Source organism: Camellia sinensis, chromosome 8, assembly GCF_055761805.1.
Source record: "Camellia sinensis isolate YWXY chromosome 8, ASM5576180v1, whole genome shotgun sequence".
Taxonomy (NCBI): Eukaryota; Viridiplantae; Streptophyta; class Magnoliopsida; order Ericales; family Theaceae; genus Camellia; species Camellia sinensis.
Genome location: NC_138968.1, coordinates 23,180,318 through 23,203,843, shown reverse-complemented (window position 1 = coordinate 23,203,843; position 23,526 = coordinate 23,180,318). Strand labels below are relative to the sequence as shown.

General features: G+C 40.0%; 1 long non-coding RNA gene across 1 annotated transcript; it reads right to left on the bottom strand.

The window, feature by feature from the left end:
- Positions 1 to 2,077: 2,077 nt before the first annotated feature.
- LOC114315777 (uncharacterized) lies at positions 2,078 to 3,731 on the bottom strand. The gene is made up of 2 exons (XR_014337459.1): positions 3,476 to 3,731; positions 2,078 to 2,494 (listed from the first exon to the last, which is right to left on the bottom strand). It is a non-coding gene; the product is annotated as an uncharacterized LOC114315777 (long non-coding RNA).
- Between the last annotated feature and the right edge of the window lie 19,795 nt (positions 3,732 to 23,526).

Sequence of the window (23,526 nt, the reverse complement as noted above, 5' to 3'; positions counted from 1 at the left end):
AGGTGAGGCTGCACGTACGGGAAACAAGGGAGGCCCAAGGGTGCACACTGCATTATATGCACATGGGGTTGGAGGTGCGGGACATAGGCCGCACGTGCAGGGTGGTGAGAGTCGCACGTGTAAAAAGTACACGCCGCACGTGCATGAATGGGTGCTGCTAGTGCGGGAATCTGCAGACTCTGAAAAATCTGTTTTTCTTCTTTTCTTGGGCTGAGTATATATCATTTTATACATCTCTCTCTCACTCTCTCTCCCTAAAAACCCTTTTCTCCTCATTCTCTCTACATTTCCTACACCAAACCTCACTAGATCTTTGATTTCTCCAAATCCATAAACATTTTGACCCTAGTTCCTTGATTAAAGTTGGAAGACTTTCCGACGACTTCGTTTTATGCGGTGGAAATTGGATTTCAACACTGTCAAATTTGAGGGTTTCTTCTCTTTTCCTCTTTAAAGTTGAGGTAGCGGTTTTCTTAGAGTTATATATATATTTTTACAAGTTTATGTCGATTTCGAGATTTCCTTTGGTGGCATTGAAAATTTGGTTTTTGGCTCAAGAATGTTGGTGGTTTTGAAAGTGGATTCATCTCTTGTTCTCTTTAAATGTTTTTCTTGAGAATTTGAATCATATTGATTGAAGAAAGATATTTTTGATGAGATTCTTTCAAGAGATGAGGGAATGTCTAGTTTTGATAATAAAAAAAAAAACCTAGAAATTGGGGTTTTGGAAGATATTGAGAATCTATGGATTTTTATTTGTGCCAAATGAATGAATGAGTGGAAAAATTCATATTATCGTAAACAAAATGACAACTTTCTTAGTATATGTAAATAAATGGATTTTTTTTTTTTTTAAATTTATTGTTAAAGTGTATATATATATTCATGAAATGACAAATTGTTGAAAACTCATGAGATGTGGAAATGTTGCTGCCCTTGGATAGATGTAAATTCATATGTGATGTATGTTGAAATGACATTGGAAATGAAAATGGAAATTATAATTACGAATGGAACAAATGAATGGAAATTTTGTAAATGGGAGGAGGTTACATTGCATGGATAAATATTTCATTGCATGGATAATTGTTATATTGGCATTTCAATACTTTTGCTCGTTACAAATATTGAATTGGGATTTGAAACCTTGTATAGATAAGAGAATGTTATGAAATAAGATGGATTGAAATATTTTTTGGATAAATACATTAGTAAGTCCGAATGGGTGGTGTAGATGAAATTGATTAAGTTAGCCTGAGTATCTAGGGTGAAATACCGAAAACACGTGCGAAGGAGGTACCACGTGTCTTCCGGTTAGCTAACGGTAAAGTGGGGATTTGGTAGTGCTAGTCATGCCTACTTGTAAACACCGACCTAGAGATTACCCAAGTCGTATTTACCGCCCGTAATCTTGGTTTAAAGTCTATGAATTTATTGAAATTTTAAGTTTTCATTGTGCATGTTGGTTTTCAAATGATAAAAATGAATGATACCTTGCATAGCATGGCATATACCCTTCATTTTATGGAACTTGTATAAAATGTATATACTTTGTTAAAAATTTTCTATTGGGCTTTATGCTCACCCTATGGGATTTTGGTGGAGGAAAAGATGTGGCAATCTCGCCGAGTTAAGGCGTAGATGTATATATTGAGAGCACAAGGCTCCTATTTTTGTTGTGGTATATCTTGCTTGCCAAGGGCTAAAAGTGTATGGGTTCGAGAAACCATTTTTGTGTAACCGGGCTTAAGTCTTGGAATTTGTAAGCCCATGAGGATATTTATTTATCTTTGGATTGAGGGTTCTACATGCTATAGATTCATGTACTAGAAATTATTGAATGTATATTCGCATGTGAAATTATTTTATATGATCCTCATGATCAAGTATTGTAAAGATTGGAGAATTGTTTTTTTTTTCTTTTAATGAATGTTGGTTGATGTACCTTTGTGGTGTTATAAAAATTAGGGCATTACACATATATATTAACTGTGTATGTAAATTATTAGTCGTTAAATAATGTTAAAATTATCTGAACCGTCACATCATATTCAATATATATCATATACATAAAAAATACAATAAAAAATCATATCGTTTAGTTTTCTCACTTAAAAATAACAAAAACTACCACAAAGGCGGATCAATCTTACAAGCCAATTGCAATTAGCACATGACTTACTGGCACAAAGCAAAGCAAAATGAACATGCCATCAAGTCCGGCTACTTAACTAAACGTTTTGGATGAGCTTCCTTATTGTATACTTATAATCCAACCTTAAAAGCTAAGTATAACATCTTCTATATATGTAGTAAAATAACAGTGATCAAGAAAATCAATAAGGAGCCATTGTTGGGGGAGCTGTCATAAACTTCACAGGGTGGTCACCTTCTGATTCAGGTCTAGGTGCCACGTGTCCAAAACTTTTGATCTCAGCCATTCCTCTGCGTGCATTTGCCCCTTGTGCTTCACAAAATTTGGGAAGAAATACACCTGCCAATTTTTAAATAAATAAATAAAAAATGAAGGGGAATTGACCTATAAATCCTAAAATGTGAGATTATAATCTAATGAGTCCCATATTTAATTTTGTACACCCAAAGGTCCCATTATTTGGGGGTGGACAATTTTGCCCATGAACTTACTGTTTTGGGTTTGGTGATATTATGTTTGAATGTGCGGGTGTATGTAACGTTTGGGAAAAGCACATTTATGATGTGGGTGTATGTAACGTTTGAAAAAAGCTTGCTATAGCTTTTTAATGATGTGGGTATATGCAATGTTTGCTTTTTTATGATGTGGGTGTATGTAACGTTTGGGAAAAGTTTATTGTAGCTTTTTTATGATGTGGGTGTATGTAACGTTTGGGAAAAGCTTACTATAGCTTTTTTATGATGTGTGTATATGTAACGTTTGCTTTTTTATGATGTGGATGTATGTAACATTTAGAAAAAGCTTACTATAGCTTTTTTAGTAGTGTATGTAGGGGTGTCCACGTTATTTATGACCCACACGTTTCAACCACAAAAAAAATGGTATATTAGTTAGAAAAACCATTCCATAATTACATAATGGGATCCTTTGGATCACATTACCCAAAAAATAGGACTTGGACGTCTATTAATTTTAAAATGGGACTTGGTAGACTACAACTCTCCAAAATGGGAGTTTCCAATCATTTTCCCAAAAATGAATTAGTATTAATAATAACAATCCCTAATTAGCTCTAAGATTTTTTCGAAACCTTTAATTAAATATTAAAATGAGGTTTTATTTTATTGAAACTTGAAAAAATTATAGCCTTTAATAATTTATAGCCACAAAAAATTATAGCCTTTAAAAATAAAAATAAAAATCTCAAAAAAAAAAAATTATTGCCAAATGTACTAATTTTTCAATATCATATTAAAATAAAAATTTATTTTGATGACAAGACCAACTAAATATGGTTGTGCGTATGGATTAGGAATGTACCTTCACCAGCAGCAAGATTGAAATAGAGGTTCACAATGTTGGGACAGTTATTGTAGCATTGAGTTGAGCAAAGCTTGTGTGTGAACTGAGACTCCAAAAGTGAGTCCGATGAGATTCCAAGCATCGTCCGATCAAGCCCGCATGCTTCGATGCACTGGTCGTTCTCGATCCAATCCTTCAATTTATCAGCCTCTATCTCTGATGCACGACACGTGTACGCTTCCTCTCCGCTCCTTTTCACAGTTTTTTTGAGCACACAGCGTTTACTGGATGATGATACCGTGAATGCACACGAGTCCTTGTTGAGATTTTCACATTCGATTCCTCCACCTACACACACACACACACATATATATATATATATATATATATATATATATATATCCCAAAAAACAAGTTAATTAAAAGAATATTTTTAAATGAATAATAATATACAAGCATAACATGACCTTTTTTTTTAGAGTGGAGAATAATGTGACTTGTTACTGTCTTTTTATTGAAAACATAAACATAATAATCATAATCTATAAGCATGCCATTACTATATCATTTTGAAAGTTTATATAAGTTTTTTTTGAGTAAATTATAAATACACTTCTTAAAGTTTGTTTAAAATATAAATTACTCCCTGTAATTTTAGAAATTACATCCCACCCCTAGAAACTTTTAATTTCATAACAAATAGCACCTTTCATTAATAAATCATCAACTCAATTACTAATTTTTAATGATGTCTGAAATTTATTTCAATTAATAATTCAAGTAATTTTATTATTATATAAGAGAGTAGTTAAGAATTTTATTTTTTCAGTTAATTCTGTTAAATAAAAAATTCTGAAAAGGAGTATTTGTAATTTTTCAAATCATAGAAAATAATCTGTATTTTAAGTAAACTTCAAAGATGTATTTGTAATTTATCTTTAAATTTTTAGTAATTAAGCATTCTGCTTCTAAAAATGCGATGTGGTCTATGGTATTGGTCAATTTAGGCATGAAATACAAAAATAATAATTATGTAAAACATATTTTGTATATATTGACGTTTTTATAAATTGAGGTGTATATATTATGATGAATTCTATGACGAATTTTTAAACTGTTGTTAATAATTTAAATTAAAGAATCCTTTCATCACAGTGTCCTCCAACAGGTTAGGTTTATATAAATTGTTACTAAAACTTACGATTAGTAATTTTTTTGTAACAAAATTTTCAAACTGTCACTGAAAATTGAAAATTAGTGAAATCTTTTGTGACGAGTTTTTTAAACTGTTGCTAAAACTTATAATTAGTGACATTTTTTGTAACAATTTTTAAATTGTCGCTGAAAATTAATAATTAGTGACTTTCAATAATGTTTGATAAAAAACGCCATTAATTCTCACGGGAGGTATTGGGCAATAATTTCATCTATTAAGATCTGCACGTAAGTTCCCTTTAATTTTTTCTATATGTAAATCTTAGGAGATCGATAACTGTCTAAATATTATTAGTTTTAACGTTTAACTTGAGCGAAAGGATTGAAACTAAACTTAAGGGGTAAAAATCAAACTATTCAATTTAAAGTAGTATAGACCAAAGTAAAATATGAATCAAACTACAAAAATTAAAAATATAATTTATCCAAAGAAAAGCTTTCACTAACCTATGATGCCTTGCACACAGAAGGCAAGTGCAAGAGCTTGGATTGCCAGGGCCTTCAAGCTAATATAAGAAGCCATGGACACTGATGGTGAAGGAAATGATGGCTAATGAGGGAAGCCAAACTGGAGCTTAAGGATTTTTTTAGTTTAGGACTAACTCTGTGAACATTCATTGTTTGGGATGGCTATTTATACTAATTTTCAAACCATGGACTGTAGTGCTCCAGAATAGTTATAACAAAATAAACCTTATTTCCCAAGAAACAAACGAACAAAAAAAGGCAAAATAATAGTTTTTAATTTTGTGAATTTAAAGTCTAATCTTTTAATTTGTTTTCAATCTAAACTATTATTTATTTTCATTAAGTAAAAGTGTAGGAAAAAATGTATTTTAATCATTAAACTCAATGGAAACGAATCTTTTAGTCATTTTTCGTACACCTACATTGAGTTTAATAACTAAAATACACTTTTTCATGTAGTTGTACTTAACAAAAATAAAAATAAAAATAAAAATGGTTTGGATTGAAAATATATTAAAAGATTAAGATTTAAATTGATAAAATTAAAATTTTGTTTTATTACAAGCTCAAATCTTGAATTTTTATTTTATATATATAATTTCTCGTAAAATTCATTTAGTAAGTTTGGAATATCGTGTGTTTGTGAGTTTATCTATTGATATTTTATAATTTATTGTGGGGATATATTTTCTGAGTCCCAGCACGTAGCCAAGGTGACGCCGATATGTCAGCCGAGGTGCTACGTGTCCAAGATATGACGCCGAGATTACCTCGAAGATATCGGATTCCGGGATAAGAGATAAGGGACAAGAGTCCTAGAATAAAGAAGAGACTTAGCCAATATAAGGATAAAACTCTTAGAGAGTTTATCTTTATCTCTTGAGGAGCCCAAAGTAAATACTGAACAGGAATCCATAGAAGTCAGGCTTCTATTGGGATTAGGATTGAGGTGACTATAAAAGAGAGACACCCCCATGGGTCTGAGGTACGCAATTTATACTCTGTCTAGTGAGTTAAACACTATTGATTATCTTTGAAAGATATACTGACTTGATCGTCGGAGTGCCCCCGGGTGGACGAACCACCGCCGGAATCTTCTCTTTCTGTTACAGGTTAGTCAGGTGTCATCTATTCTGCTAGTGTTCTCCAGCTGAATACTGAGTTGGGCAGTGTGATCGGAAAATCACTCACACAATTTGCCGCCGTCTGTGGGAAAGAAAGTAGAATAGATGGCTAGTAACGGACATAAGGAAAAGATTAGGGACGACGCTCCTACTGGGAGTGAGAGACCTATTGACCTTGATATCATAGGAGACGAATGCAACGCAGAAACTCGTGACCAGAATCACGAAGTGAAAGACGTCGGCCAGACTGGCGACGCACCAAAGAAACCTGATCAAAGCAGGTACTACAACGAGGACGACCTCCAGGTTTGGAAGGATAAGTGCCTACGGAGGGACGAAGAGGTGAAAGAGATGGCAAACAAATTGGCAGACCTGCAGTCGGTCGTCAATTTCATGATGCAAAATAACGTCATGCAGCCACCGTTTCCGTTGCAGGACACACCGATTCCAACGGTCAATGCCCAGAAGGGAGGGCAGAAAACAATCCCCGTAGTCCCTCAGCACAACGGGAGCGAAAGATACTCTCACTAACCTTCTAGGGAAGTCGGACGAAGAGAATCAAGAAGAGAAGAATCACGGAGGACGCATCGCACAAAGGAAACAAACCCCTAAGGACATCAGCATGTTCAGGGGCAGGCACTGTGCTTCGACACAACTCATGGAGAAGGGTCGAAAAGGGCTCACCACGAGGCCGAGAGTAGTATACTGAAAAGACTGAAGTCGAAAGATAGCCGAGTTCCTAGGCGAAGCAAAGAAGACTTAAGAGATTACCTCAAGAGGAAGCAACAGAATGCCGAAGCCAAGGTAACCTCCCCAGATAAGCCGAGGACGCCATTCTCGGTGGAATTAGACAGATTTGAGGCACCGAAGCGATTCAGTATGCTGAGGTTTCAAATATACGATGGTAAGTCAGACCCCAACTTCCATGTTGGACTATATTTGAACTCAATGGCATTGTATAGTGGGAACGAACCATTGCTTTGCAAAGTGTTTCCCTCATCCTTCGGGGGAGATTGCATCAGATTGGTTCCACAAACTACTGAAGGGAAGCGTGAAGACTTGGGAAGGCCTGGTCAATCGAATACCTGAATGTAATCAAGAGGTGGCGATCGTATCTTTCAAGAACGGCCTGAAAAACAACTGCCCACTACGAAAGTCTTTGGCAAAGACATTGCCAAAAAGTATGGAAGAGCTCATGGCGAGAATCGAGAAGTATGCCAGAGCCGAAGAAGACACGTCGGGGGCTAAGGAGATAAAACAAGAGAAAGGAAACGGCTTGCTGAAGCGAGGCCGAGGTAACAATGGAGCGAGCAAACAAGAAGCAGAACTGAGGGCTACATAGGCAGTAACAACTGTGCTCCGAATCCCAATTTACAAAGTCCTGGATCAAATTCGGAACCAGCCCTATTTCAGAACGCCAGAGAGGACTCCAGGAGAGTTCATGGGAAGAAACATTGGCAGGCATTGTGCCTACCACAATGAAGATGGGCATACAACTCAGGGTTGTAGAGCCCTGAAAACACATTTGGAAGACTTGGTGAGACAAGGACATCTGAGAGACCTTGTTGATGAGACCAGGACAAGGGAAGAACGGGCAAGGTTGCCTTAGGCACCAGCAATCCCACCTTTCCCAGCACAGTAGCCGCAGGCAGGAGGACCTCGGGTAATCAACGTAATCCACTCGAAGGTCAACGAAAACGAAATCCGAGGAAAGACCCAGAAGGTAAAACACCTACAACATGTCTACCAAGTCGGGGAGAAAAGACATCGGGCAGAAGAGTGCCAGGGACCAATGATAACCTTTACTGAAGCCGACCTAGAAATGGTCCAACATCCGCATAATGATGCCTTGGTAGTATCCCTCCAGGTTGGGGAGTGCCAAGTGAAACGCATCCTGATTGACCAAGGCAACTCCTGTGACATCATGTACGTCCAATGTTATAAGGAGCTCGACCTTCACCCAGATGATATGGAACAATCCAATGGCCCAATGGTTGGGTTTAATGGAACGCCGACATGGCCACTAGGAACAGTAAGCTTGGAGGTGCAGGCTGACACCAGGAAGATCAAAACAGAATTCACCATCATGGACACACCCTCCCCTTACAACATCATCTTGGGAAGGCCATGGTTGCATGCAATGGGGGCAGTTCCCTCAACATTGCATCAACTATTGCGATTCCCAACAGAGCATGGGATAGAAGAAGTTAGAGGTGATCAGCTGCAGGCGAAGAATTGCTCCATGGCAGCAATGAAATCTACCTGCAGCATACGAGAGCCAGAAAAGGCAGAAATTGAAGATGAGGACATGGAAGTCCTAGAAAACGTCGGCAAGGAGCCAGCCGAGAAGAGCGAAGAGGCACTGAAGAAAATCCTCGTCCAGGATGGGGATGAAGAACGTTTCTTTCTTCTTGGCTCGGGTTTGGCCAAAGAAAAGGAAAAAGAATTGGAAACTTTTTTGAGAGCAAATATTGAAGTGTTTGCTTGGACACCTTACGAAATGCCTGGCATTGACCCCGAGGTCACTTGCCATAAACTGAATGTTGACAGGTCAGCCAAACCTGTAATTCAACGAGCCAGAAGACCGACGTTGATGCACGTCGAAGCAGTAGAGGAAGAAGTAGACAGACTTCTGGAGGCCAGGGCCATTAGAGAAGTTCACTACCCGACATGGCTATCCAATACAGTGGTGGTAAAGAAAAAGAACGGTAAATAGAGGGTCTGCGTAGACTTTACTAGCCTCAACAAAGCCTGTCCCAATGACAGCTTTCCTCTACCCAAGATTGACCAGCTAGTAGATGCCACTTCAGGGCATGGAAGAATGAGCTTCCTAGACGCCTACAGGGGGTACCACCAGATAGCCATGTACCCCCCAGACGAAGAGAAGACCGCGTTCATCACCCCAAAAGGCCTGTACTATTACAGAGTAATGCCTTTCGGATTGAAAAACACAGGAGCAACTTACCAAAGGTTGGTAACCAAAATGTTCAAACACCTGATTGGCCGAACAGTAGAAGTCTACATCGACGACATGGTCATTAAGACCAAGAAGCCTGAGGGTCATCTCGCCGATCTAAAAGCAGTCTTTGAAATCCTTAAAACATATCGGCTCCGACTCAATGCATCGAAGTGTGCATTTGGAGTTGGATCTGGTAAGTTTTTAGGATACCTGGTGACTAGAAGGGGCATCGAGGCCAGCCCAGATCAAATCAATGCCATCTTAGAGTTGAAGAGCCCGACGTCGGCAAAACAAGTGCAGATGCTAACTGGAAGGGCCGCAGCCCTGAACAGATTCATCAGCAGAAGCTCAGATAAGTGCAGACCTTTCTTCAACTTGGTGAAGAAAGCCACAGACTTCCTGTGGACAGAAGAATGTGAAGCCGCTTTGGCCGACCTAAAAAAGTACTTGACCACAGCTCCAGTTCTTTCTAATCCAGAACCTGGGGAGGAGCTGTTCCTGTACTTACCTGTTTCAGAACATGCAATAAGTGCAGTACTAATCCGAGAAGAAAAAGGAGAGCAAAAAGCCGTTTACTATGTAAGCAAAACCCTAGCCGATGCAGAAACGAGGTATCTACCCTTAGAGAAATTGGCACTAGCTTTAGTAATGGCTTCAAAGAAGTTGAACCATTACTTTCAAGCCCATAAAATTGTGGTGCTAACAGAGCACCCCTTGAAGTCCTTACTGCAACAAGGAGACCTGACAGGAAGAATAGCCAGGTGGGCAGTCACCCTAGGCCAGTATGACCTGGAGTACAGGCCACGGACAGCAATTAAAGGCCAGGTTCTGGCCAACTTCGTGGCCGAGTTCACGCCAGAATCCATCGAACATCGGGCTCCGTTGAGCCAGGATGAACGATGTCCAACCAAACAAGGAGAAGCTCAAGCAAATGCGAAAGAACAAAAGAAATAAGAAAAACTCAAACCATGCAGCATTTACATCGGCGACTCCTTTTGACTGTTCGTTGATGGGAGTTCAAACCGACAGGGAGCAAGGGCAGGAGTAGTATTGATATCCCCAGATAGATAGGTACTAGAACAGTCAATTCGTTTCGGGTTCAAGGCCTCAAACAATGAAGCAGAGTATGAAGCACTCATTGCAAGACTAAAGTTGGCAGCAGCAACGCAAGCAGATGAGGTAATAGTTTTTTGTGATTCACAACTGATAGTTAACCAGACAACAGGCGAGTTTGCAACCCGAGATGAACGAATGTCGGCCTACGCAAAGGAAGTCATCAGACTGTCAGCCTTGTTTCAAAACTGCCGACTACTTCAGGTAAGCCGAGATGATAACAGCCACGCCGATGCGTTGGCCAACCTAGCTAGTGCAGCACAACCTGGAAAAGCAAGGACAATAATGGTTGACTACTTGTCAGGCCCGAGCATTGAACCAGTAACCACAGAGCATGAAGCAATGAGCGTAGACATGGGACCAAGCTAGATGGACGCAATTGTTGCGTTCCTAAAAGAAGGAAAGCTGCCAGATGACCGCAAGGAGGCACACAAGATCAGATTGAAGTCGGCAAGATTCAGTCTGATAGCAGAAGGACATATTTACAGAAGGTCCTTCACTGGACCCCTTTTAAGGTGCGTACATCCTTTACAAGTTGAAATTTTTTTATATGAAATTCATGAAGGAATTTGTGGAAGCCACGCTGGGGGCAGATCACTCGCCCATAGGGCCATTACCTAGGGATATTGGTGGCCTTACATGCAAAAAGATGTAGAAGCCTACGTGAAGAAGTGCGAACAATGCCAAAGGTTTGCACCTTTGATACACCAGCCAGCTGCTGACCTGAACCCTGTATCCAGTCCTTGGCCATTTGCCCAATGGGGCATAGATCTCGTTGGGCAATTACCCCAAGCAACTGGACAAAAGAAGTACTTGCTGGCAGCAACATACTACTTCACTAAATGGATAGAAGCTGAACCTCTTGCCAAGATCTGAGATATGGACGTGAAGAACTTCATTTGGAAAAACATTATCACCAGGTTTGGGATTCCAAGAGCAATTGTTGCAGACAATAGAACTCAATTTGACAATAAACTAATCAAGAACTTCTGTGCAAAGTTCAAGATCAAGAACTACTTTTCAACCCCAAGCTTTCCATAAAGCAATGGACAAGCAGAAGCATCCAACAAAGTAATTTTGGATGGAATAAAAAAGAGGCTGCAGGCAGCAAAAGGAAAGTGGGTAGACGAACTACCCAATGTACTCTGGGCATATCGGACTACGCCAAGAAGATCAACAGGGGAATCCCCCTTTGCCATGGCTTATGGCACAGAAGCAGTCATTCCACTGGAGGTCGGCATCCCTGGGATCAGAACCCAGGGGGTAGAGAACGGGACTAATGATGTACTCTTAGCCCGAGATCTAGATCTTCTAGAAGAACGAAGGGAAAAAGTTGCAATTCAGCTCGCAGCATACCAGCAACAGCTTGCCAGAGCTTATAACAAGAAGGTTAACCCAAGGGAATTTCAGATTGGTGACCTCGTCTTAAGAAAAGTCGTCGGCAACAAGAAGGATCCCAGAGAGGGCAAATTTGGCCCAAATTGGGAAGGACCCTACAGAATCATCTCGGTGCTGGGCAATGGGGCATATCGGCTTGAAGATAATGAGGGAAAAGAGTTGCTAAGACCTTGGAACACTTGTAACCTGAAATTTTTCTATCATTGAGATTTGACTTATTTTTTTCCGACGTCATAAATAAAATTTTAGCAAGATTCTTCAACACTTGTGACTGATAAAGATACGTAATGTTGTTTCTGGAATGCATAAATAATGAGAACCCAAGTGGAATTTAGGTTCACATTAGGGGACAGAAAGAAGACAAAGATGTTTAACACTTGTTGAAATTTGTGGACAATTTGCAAGTTGAAGTTAAACCGAAAACATTGTCTAACACTTGTTGAAATTTGTGGACAATTTACAAGTTAAGTTAAACCGAAATCATTGTTTAACACTTGTTGAAATTTGTGGACAATTTACAAGTTGAAGTTAAACCGAAATCATTGCTTAACACTTGTTGAAATTTGTGGACAATTTACAAGTTAAGTTAAACTGAAATCATTGTTTAACACTTGTTAAAATTTGTAGACAATTTACAAGTTAAGTTAAACCGAAATCATTGTTTAACACTTGTTGAAATTTGTGGACAATTTACAAGTTGAAGTTAAACCGAAATCATTGTTTAACACTTGTTGAAATTTGTGGACAATTTATAAGTTAAGTTAAACCGAAATCATTGTTTAACACTTGTTGAAATTTGTGGACAATTTGCAAGTTGAAGTTAAACCGAGATCATTGTTAACACTCGTTGAAATTTTAGCAATTTACAAATTAAGTTAAACCAGTATGATGTTCAACACTTGTTAAAAGTTTACAAGTTAAGTTAAACCGAGAAGTTTGTCTATCCGAGGTGTGTCACCCCGAGAAGATTGTACAAAGAAGGCAGAGTATGTGAAAGACATGCAGAATATTCTAAGTATAGACTCACGCAAAAGCAGTCAAGAAAAGACAAAGGTACAAGCACTCAGTAAAGGAAAGTTGTATTAGCATTCAACAAAAAAGAAAGCACATCGGCCATACAAAGAGCTGACATTGTTTCAAAACAAAGAAAAACAAAGTACAAAAGAAAAGACATCGAAATTAAGATTCCTCAGCATCAGCAACAAGCTGGGTTTGGACCTCGGAAGGCTGTTGAGAACCCACCTCGGCCGCCTTTTCTGCCGCAAGCTCAACATCAATTTCTTGCAAAGTTTCGTCAAGGCTCTTATCAGCAATGATGACGTCGGCTGATGCCTTCTTAGGAGCAGCGTCTCTGGGAACCTCATCACCTTCCTTATCTTGAGTCAAGTCTAGGACTTGCTCATTTTAAGGAGGGGACTTGACCCCAGCAGCATCTTTTGGCTTTCTTACCAAAATCTCCTCCTCAGATTCAGAGTCACTACCAGATTAAGCTAGAGTTGGCGTTGGGGCTGGTGGGAATGGAAGAGGAATGAGGTAGGCATTTCTAAAGGGCGAGTCCTCGGGGACATTAAGCTTCTTTAGAAGAGACATCCAACCAAGGGTGAAACCCTTATTGCATGCCTGCTTCACTTGAATTTCATACGCCTCCGTGACGTCGGCCATACCTTGAGCATATGCCTTCTCGTCGGCGTCCTTGATTTCAGCCTCTTTGGTAGCCAAGGCTTCTTGAAGCTCTTTTTCGGCTTGGGCCATCTTCTCCCCGGCCTCTTTTCTTTGGGACTCAGAAACCTTTCTGATGGCTTCGGTAGATTCAGTCTTCTCTTCAGCGTCAATTTGGGCTTTGATTGCAGCCTCAACTTGGTGCTCCAATTTTTTCATCTTTGATTGTAAACTTTTGTTGGCTTTTTGAAGAGCAGAGAACTCCTTCTTCATCTCAGCCAACTTCTCTCGATTTTTGAAAGATTGAACAGAAAAAGAATGGGCATGCTGGATGGCCTAAAATTGAATAAAACAGAAGTTATTAGAAAATTTCTAAGTATGAGAAAGAATGAAAAAGGTGCCAGATGAAAGACACTTACTTGAACAGAACGTTGAAGCATCAAAGCGTAGTTTTCGTACTCGCTCATCTCGGCATTTCGATTAAGATCGCTGGGGAGGAGCAGAGCAATACTGAGGGCTACGCCGATGTTGATGTCATCAGCACTGTCATTAGCCATGACTGGCTTATCTTCCAGAGTAATTTTTGGAGCCCAGGGGGCATCATTCTTTTTAGACCCCGAGGTGGTCGCAGAAGACGACCTCGGTTTTTTGGATTTTGGGGATTCTGATGGCTGGGCTTCAGAGCGCCTCTTCCCAGCAGAGGGTTAAGATTTGTCACTCTCAGCCAACTTGGAGATCGGCAAAGTATCCACAGATTCAGACTGAGTTACCTTAGCCTTTGGTTGAGCCTTCTTGATTCGTTTTGGCTTTGGAGGAGGCAGGGTTTGTGTTGGTTGTGCATTAACATCAGAAGGGATGCTGGCTAAGAGATCTTTTGCAATTGGTTTTGGGCGACCCATCTCGGCAGTAGAAACTGTTCGGTGTCGACGGCGGCGTTGTGATATTGGAATCAAGTATGGAGCCCAGGTTGATGGCTGATCAGCTGGATCGGAAGTTGACCCTTGATCTGTCCGAGATGTGGACGCAGTCTATGGAGTTGTGGCAGAAGGTGGAGAAAGACTTTTCTTCTTCCTCTTAGGGACGTCGGGCAGAGCTGACTTATAGGTTGGGATAAGGTTGAGAAGCAAAGGCGCATTCCGTTTATGGACTGGAAGGTTCAGTAGCTTCTTCAAATCCTTGCTGGGGAGGAAGGATTGGCGAAAGTTCTTTGGAGGCTGAAGAAGAACTGCAAAGATAGAACAACACAGACATTAGAACAGAATATTGAAAACTTTGTGCAAGAAGATAAGAAAACTTATGAAGGGTGGCCCTTACCAGCTCCTTCCCCGAAAACTGTTTGGCTTAAGGGATAAAGATGGAGGTCATCGTTTGGCTGAAACTCCCAATTACCCGAGACGATGAAGTAATCGTCTCCAGCTCCCTTGTTAGAGTCTGGGAGGTCGGCTACGATTTTATATTCAGTGGACCTCGGTTTGAGGTAGTAGACACAGTCCGTGTCTTTTCTAAGACGACACATGGTATAACAGTACTGGAAATCGGCAAGTGTAATCCTGGCATTCTCTTGTTTGACTAAAGCTATGGTACCAGTAATAACTCGATAAGAATTGATGGCGAGTTGCATTGGGTTCAACTTATAGAAGTGAAGGATTTGAAGAAAAAAATGGTCAAGTGGAAATCGGAGTCCACACTCAATAAAGGCAACCACAGGGAAGGGCATGGAGTTATCTGTAGGCATGATGGAGTCATCATCCCCAGCCAACCTCATATTGACATCGGCTGGAATTTCAAACTCTTGCCTAAAAAATTCTAGCTTGGAGGGGGTGTCTACCCGATGTTTCCACATACCCATAATATCGGGATAACTAAAGGTATTGGATTTCAGAAAGAAGATGTTTCAAAAAGGGTTATTGGGACCTCGGCAAAAAAAACTAAGTTTGAGCTGGTGCAGAATTTTGTAAGGAATGTTTCAGTTTTGTCCTAAATTGTTGGTTCTACAGACAAATCCCAAATCTAAGTCTATGGAAACAAAGTTGAAGGTACAAATCTGAAAAAGACACAAAAAAACAGAAAACAAGAACGAAGTTTCAGAATCAAGAACAGAGATGGTCTATCAAGAACATAAAGAATACAAGAAGTATAGGGCCAAGAACAGTGGCAAAAATACAGGGAAGTGGTAAAACAGTGCGTGTGTTCAAGATATGGGCAAGGGAAAAATCGTGAAAAAAACACATTCAGATATATGATTCACAAGTTAAAAGTTTGAACAAATACAGTAATGGCAGCAAGTAATAGAAAACGTCAAAGAATTAAAAACGAAAGGAACAGTAAACTCACCGAAAAGAAGAAGCCGGTGTAAGGATCGCCGAAGTCAGACACTGGTTACAGAAGTAACAGAACGATGGAAGCTTCACCAGAAGGAGGAAAGAAGGCAGTTGCAGAGCTTGAGGTCTGGAACAATGGTGTATTCAAGTGCTAGAGAGAGAAAAAAGCAAAGGAATTGATGTAAAAGTGAAGAAATGGAAGAAGAAGGAAACAAGTTTTGTCAAAAACTTGAAACGGCGGCAAAAAAGGATAATTAATGTGCCTGGAACAGTGAAATGCGTCAGACGGCGTATGTAAGCACGAAACGACTAATAAGCGCGTCCGGAGTACGATCCAATAAGGATAAAACGCGTGAATGAAACGGTTGAAAAGTGATGTTTGACAGCTCATACGCATAAAAAGGAGTTCATTAGAGTTCTTGTTATTTAACAAAGACATGTCGGCCAACATGATGATCTTGGCTGAGATACTGTAAACCGACGCACTAGAAGAAAGGAATGATATAGGTTCCATCACCTCAGAATACCGAGGTAATAGAACCTAGGGGGCAGTTGTGGGGATATATTTTCTGAGTCCCAGCACGTGGCCAAGGTGACGCCGATGTGTCAGCCGAGGTGCCACGTGTCCAGGATATGACGCCGAGATTATCTTGGTGAAGCCGAGGTAATCTCCGAAGATATCGAATTTTGGGATAAGAGATAAGGGACAAGAGCCCTAGAATAAAGAAGAGACCTAGCCAAGATAAGGATAAAGCTCTTAGAGAGTTTATCTTTATCTCTTGAGGAGTCCAAAGTAAGTACTGAACAGGAATCCATAAAATTCAGACTTCTATTGGGATTAGGATTGAGGTGACTATAAAAGAGAGGCACCCCCATGGGTCTAAGGTACGCAATTTATACTATGTCTAGTGAGTTAAGCACTATTGATTATCTTTGAGAGATATACTGACTTGATCGTCGAAGTGCCCCCGGGTGGACGAACCACCGCCGGAATCTTCTCTTTCTGTTACAGGTTAACCAGGTATCATCTATTCTGTCAGTGTTCTCCAGCTGAATACTGAGTTGGGCAGTGTGATCGGAAAATCACTCACACATTTATCTATATTTTTTTAATTTTTAATATCATATATTTGTTTTAGAAGAAATATACAATGTGCACCCAAAAAGGTGCACACCATAAAAAGTTATGGTTTCTTGTGATGATATTTTGTGGTGAAATTACGAATATTAAATTTATGATGATGTTTTAACGTTAAAAATATAATGTTATGATATTTTGTGATTTTTAGTATAATACTTTATAATTTTTGTTATGACATTTTATGATGAAAAATGATTTTTGTGATAAAAAAAGTTATGACATTTTTTTTGTAATTTTAGCATCTCCCATTTATTTAAAATCCTGTTATTGATTCCCTATATAATTAGATTTCGTTTGGAAACTTGACTATTTTAATTGATTTTTTTATTTTTTTATTATGTTATAAGATGAAAAAAAGTTATGTTTATGATGATTTGTGATTTTTTTATAGTTGAAGGAATAACTGTGAGAGAAAAAATAATTAATTAATATATAAAATATGTGGGGATGTATTTTCGGAATACCAAACACGTGACAAGGTGACGCCGACGTGTCAGCCGAGGTGCCACGTGTCCAGGTTGTGACGCCGAGGTTCTCTCGGCAAGGCCGAGGTTATCTCCGAAGATATCGAAATCCGAGATAAACGGATAAGGGACAAGAAGTCCTAGAATGAAGAGGAGACTTAGCTAAGATAAGGATAAAACTCTTAGAGAGTTTATCTTTATCTCTTGTGAAATCCAAAGTAAGCACTGAATAGGAGTCCATAGAAGTCAGGCTTCTAGTGGGACTGTGATTGAGTTAACTATAAAAGAAAGGCACCCCCGTGGGTCTAAGGTACGCAATTTTATGCTTTGAGTAGTGAGTTTAGCACTTGATTTATCTTTGAGAGATGTACTGACTTGATCGTCGGAGTGCCCCCAGGTGCAAGAGTCACCGCCAGATCCTTTTCTTTCTATTACAGGTTAGTTGAAGGCATCTATTCTGCCAGTGCTCTCCAGCTGATTACTAGGCGGGCAGTGTGGTCAGAAAATCACCCACACAATTTGGCGCCATCTGTGGGAACTTAGAAGAATAGATGGCCAGTAACGGACAGAAGGAAAACATTGGGGGCGACACTCCTGCTGGGAGTGGCAGACCAATTGACCTTGACGTTGAAGGAGACAACCACAATGCAGAAACTCATGACCAGGGCCACGGAGAGAAAGACGTCGGCCAGGAGGGCGACACTTCGAAGAGGACAGACCAAAGCAAGTATTATAACGAAGATAACCTTCAGGTATGGAGGGATAGGTGCCTACGGAGGGATGAGGAAGTAAAAGACTTGGCAAACAAGTTGGCAGACCTACAGTCAGTGGTCAACTTCATGATGCAAAACAATGTCATGCAGCCACCATACCCGCTGCGGGATACGCCGATGCCAGCAATTAATACCGAGAAGGGAGGAAGAAGAACAATCCCCGAAGTCCCTCAGCACACCAGGAGCGGAAGGCACTCTCACCGACCTTCCAGGGAAGGCGGACGAGAAGAGCCGAGACGAGAGGAGTCCCGTAGAACGTATCACACGAAGGATCCAGAGCCCAAAGAACATCGGCATGTTCAAGGGAAGGCGCTCTGCTTTGACACAACACATGGAGAGAGATCAAAACGAGCCCACCACGAGGCCGAAAGTAGTGTGCCGAAGAGATTGAAGTCCAGAGATAGCCGAGCTCCAGGAAGGAGTAAAGAAGACTTGAGAGATTACCTCAAAAGGAAGCAACAGAATGCTGAAGCCGAGGTAACTTCCCCGGTTAAGCCGAATACACCATTCTCGGTGGAACTAGACAAATTTCAAGCACCAAAGAGATTCAGTATGCCAAGGTTCCAAATATATGATGGTAAGTCAGATCCCAACTTCCACGTCGGGCTATACCTGAATTCAATGGCATTATATAGTGGGAACGAGCCGTTGCTCTGCAAAGTATTCCCGTCGTTCTTTGGGGAAATTGCATCAGATTGGTTCCATAAACTACCGAAGGGAAACGTAATGTCACGACCCGAACCCGCCCCCGTGGGTTAAGGACGTAACCGGCCAGTAATCATGAGATTACCTACGGCCTCAAACTGTTCTAAACGTATTCTAACAGAGTTAATGGGGGCCAAACGGAAGCAAAATTAAAAACTTTGTCCATAGAGCCGTGCTTATATGCACATCAAACAAACCATACTCAGGTACGTTAATAACTCACATCAAAAGTACAGCTTCACAAAATTCATTACAGACAGGATCGTCCAAAACGAGTCAACCTATAGCAGACTATGTACAGACATGCACTGGGTCCTTGCCAACAAGACAAAACATAGGTACATAGTAAAAGGGCAAGGATGGTCTCATGCGCGAGGCACAAGGCTGACTCTCCCAAAACTCCTGTTGTTCCTAGCAGACTTCACTGGGGCTGGGTTTGGACTTCCCTTGGCTCACCTACAAATACATGAATGAGCGTGAGCGATAGCCCAGTGAATAATATCAAATATAACAGTTACATAACAATATGTAGATCAACACGCTCCAAACGGCCTTGGGCCCAATTCTTACTTCTGTTTAACAGCAAAATATATATAACTATACGAAATGCAAGTCAAGTAACTGTAGTTCCAAACATTCTGGCCTTTGGCCCATCCGGGTTTCCATTCATGGCAAAACGGCCTTCGGCCCATTCATTCATGTCAAACGGCCTTTGGCCCATTCATTCATGTCAAACGGCCTTTGGCCCATTCGTTCATGTCAAACTTTTGTCCACAATCCCAATTAACAACTCATAATATTTATAGGGGAATAGCAATTGGACATTGACAAGTTTTCAAATATTGATATTACTCACAGTGATCGGCTTGTGGATGCGCCCTGGAGCTTGACCCTACACATTTCATGAATACAAAAGGGTCACTAACAGTTCAATCCGTTCTTTAATTCACATATTCCTCTTTAGGCTTTGTTCTTATCTCATTAACTCATTTACAATGCTTAACACATGCCTAAGAGTGCTTACAAGTGAAAGAGAACGGAAAACGAATCACAGAATGCATGAACAAAATTCCAGAAAACAGGGTCCCCGCTCGAGCGTAAGCTTCTCCGCTCGAGCGGACCCTTAAGGCCTGCAAGGTACTGGTTGCACAAAAGATGCGCTCGAGCTGAAGGTCCGTCTACAAAGATCCACGCTCGAGCGTGAAATGTCCCGCTCGAGCGGGCATCCAGCTCTGCAAAAATGCTGGGAGCACGATTTTCCCGCTCGAGCGGCCATTACCCCGCTCGAGCGGACCTCAAAAATCTGGGTTTCCCAGATCGTGTTCTTGAGCTCCAAATCAGTTTTCCATCTACATTTCTTGCATGCAATGGTTCAAATTACACATTTACACATGCTAACATGCTACTAATGCAGATTACAACATTAGGAAGCTCAATTACATGAATTATCTACATGCATGTCCCAAATTGTCTCAAACCCATCATCAACATGCTCAAATTCAAACATTCAAGACTTATACTCCCATGATTTGTACATGCATGTGGGAGATGCTCATCATTCTCAACTTAGATGGTACAAATGGCGACTACAACATGAGCTTTACCCAAAACTCCACATGAATCATGTGTTTCAAGCTCAAACATGCAAATTCAAAGTAATTTCTTACATGCATGAGTTCTAAGACTTCAATCTCAACAAAATCGACTCATTACATGTTCTTGATCACAAACAACCCTTGAACTTACAAATTACAAGTAAGAGTTCAAGAAATCACTTACCTAAGAGCTTCAACACTCAAGCTCTAGCCAAATCTTGAGCTAGATCTTCAAATTCCCAAGTCTTGAGCCCAAATTACACAAATCTCTCCCTTTTTCTCTCCATGGCCGGCCTCTCTCTCACTCTCAATTGTCTAACTCAGATTTTGAGTTTTAAGAGGGCTAAAGGAGAGTGCAATACAAATATACAACAAGCCCCACTAACAAATATTTTAATATAAGATAATGGGGTACTTAATTTATCAATTTAATCAGTTTAAATTGACCCGAATCAATTTTCAATTAAATTTCACCGTAGGCTCTAAAAATTATGCCAATCACCATGGCGTAATCAATTTAGGGTTCTGTGGCCGATAAGGCCCTCAATTTAATTCCAAAGCAGATTATTCAAACAGATATTCCTACGGTGAACAGATAGAATTTCAAACCACATATTTTCACATAGTGGAACACAAAATCATATCAAAATACATAATCACATCATGTTAAGGACCAATTAACATATTACGGAACAGGGGTATTACAGTCTTCCCCCCTTTAGGAAGTTTGGTCCTCCAAACTTAATTTACCTGTAGCCGAAAATAATTCAGAATACTTTCTTATTCAACGGTTCCATTTCTTTTTGATAGCCACTTCCTTAGCCCCAAAGTCAAACAAAACTCAGTTCTTACTCAGTCAGAGACTTACCTTTTCTTCCATACAAGGCCTGTATGGTGCCATACCGAAACTAGAGTGTAAGCCGTCGTCGTGAGTAAGGTCTGCCAACGATGAATAGATCTTTCCAATTCCTCGAAAATCTGAGGTACACATTTGGAGCATTTCTCCCAGAGTCTAACAAGTTCTTTCTGATCATACATCAATTTGCGGATGGAAAAACAGCGCCGAATCATAACTCAGTTTCGCATCAAATTCGTAATTTGTCCAGATCATATACAGAAATCATAAGTCATGATTAAGTTTACGTGACACATCCATTAGCATTAACAGAACAGAACAGAATGGAACAGTATAGAACATATACACGTGAGGTTACGAATAACCAGTTTCATAAGGGAACCTTCGGGTCCGGGTAAAATAACAGAACAGAAGCTGAGCCCCCATTGCCTTTTGAAGGCTTTTCAGGATTCAAACACATTTTAGAATTTCTGTCTAAACAATAGGTACTGGGACTCCATGTAAATGAGCGATCTCATCGATGTAAACAGTGGTTAGTCTACAAGCATCATACAAAATTTTATAGGGAGAAATGGGCAACTTCAATAATTTTACCTACAATAGCCCAAATGGGACTTATACCTTGGGTGCTCAAGGTAGCCCCACAACGAAATTCGTAGCCACATATTCCCATTTCCATTCCAAAATGGAGAGAGGTTGAAGTAGTCCCGCCACTATCTGAAATTCAACTTCAACCTGTTGGCACCGAAAAATATCTAGACATATTCACCAACTGCCCTCTTCAAGGTAGGTCACCAACATCTTTATTTCAAATGTCAGCTAACTTGTCACAGAGGTTCGGTCTATTCCCTTGTCACAAAAGTTCAATTCCTTCTTCAATAATTCCACAATTCGCAATCCGATTCGACATTTAGTCCAGTGACTCATCACAGTTATCCAAGGTCAATCAAAAGTCTTCGGAATTTCAAAGTGGATCCAGACACCGATTCCCTAACCAACAAGGTAGTATCGAGGCAATTACCCATACAACGCATATAGTCCGTATATCCCTATAGTACCAATTGTAAAATACAACAACACTGTGGCAATCGACTTCTAATAGAACACACGTATTCTCAGTTCATTCAACAGTTTACAGTTTGCAATTCACGATTCAGTTCAGTATTCAATTCTCTGTTCCATCAAGTCTTCCTACTTTATCTGATAGTCGTTAAAAGCATAAGGCAATTCGTATACGTAAATCCCCATGATGTCAAAGGCATTATCAAAGGAGTCAATCGCATGTCAAACACAATTCACACCTTCTCAAGGTTCCAATCACAGAATATAATGACACTGGGTAGTTATTCACAAGACGTACTGAATTCGCACATTTCCAAACAATCAGGGTTTTTCAAAGCTTTTTAGATGTTAAAACATCTACATAATACGAAAGGATGACATTCCGAACAAAACAAAGGAATAATCGTCTCGGAATCTAAGCACACCCGTTCGCGACCGTCGGTGGCCGATTCCAGATCGATTAGTCAAACCCACCCGTACGAAACCGTCGGTGGCAAAAGGTATCTCAATCAAAGGTGCTACATAGGCTTAACGTCCCCTAGCACGAAAGGACACTCTAAGAATGTCATCAAAGCAACACAACACCATTCACTATAACCTGATTTCCCCAAAATCTGATAACACTGAAACAACCACTCTCCCTTACAAAACATGTTCTGATCAGTCAAAGACAAATGTTCAGTATTGCTCAAAATCAAAACAATCTACCGTCATCGGTTCCCATAGCGTCAAACAAACAAAATGGAACAACACTCCTTAAGACACCCAATCACGGGATTTGTACAATTCAGTTCATCTATAACACATATGTCCTCAATAGTTGAAGATTGGTTCTCAATGGTGTTCATAGGTAGATCAATCTATTGATAACCCACAAAAGGTCTTTCACATAAGTCAAGCACTCCAAACGGATTCAAGTTTTGGGTCCATCAGTTTTCCTGCCCATAATAATCTGGTCATTTATTTATAGACAATTCTTAACCCCCTTTTTCAAAATCAACTTAGATAGAGGTTCTTATCAATCAATCCAAGCAAAGGTCTTGTCAGATTAAATCAAACAAAGGTCCCGTCAAATTATATCCAATGAGGGTTCTATCGGGTCAATTCTGACAAAGGTTCTATTGGATTACGTCAGGTAGAAGTTTTCTCAAATAGGGTACATTTGATTCTGTAAAGCTCACTTCGTTTGTTTAGGCACATGGCTGATAGTTTTACA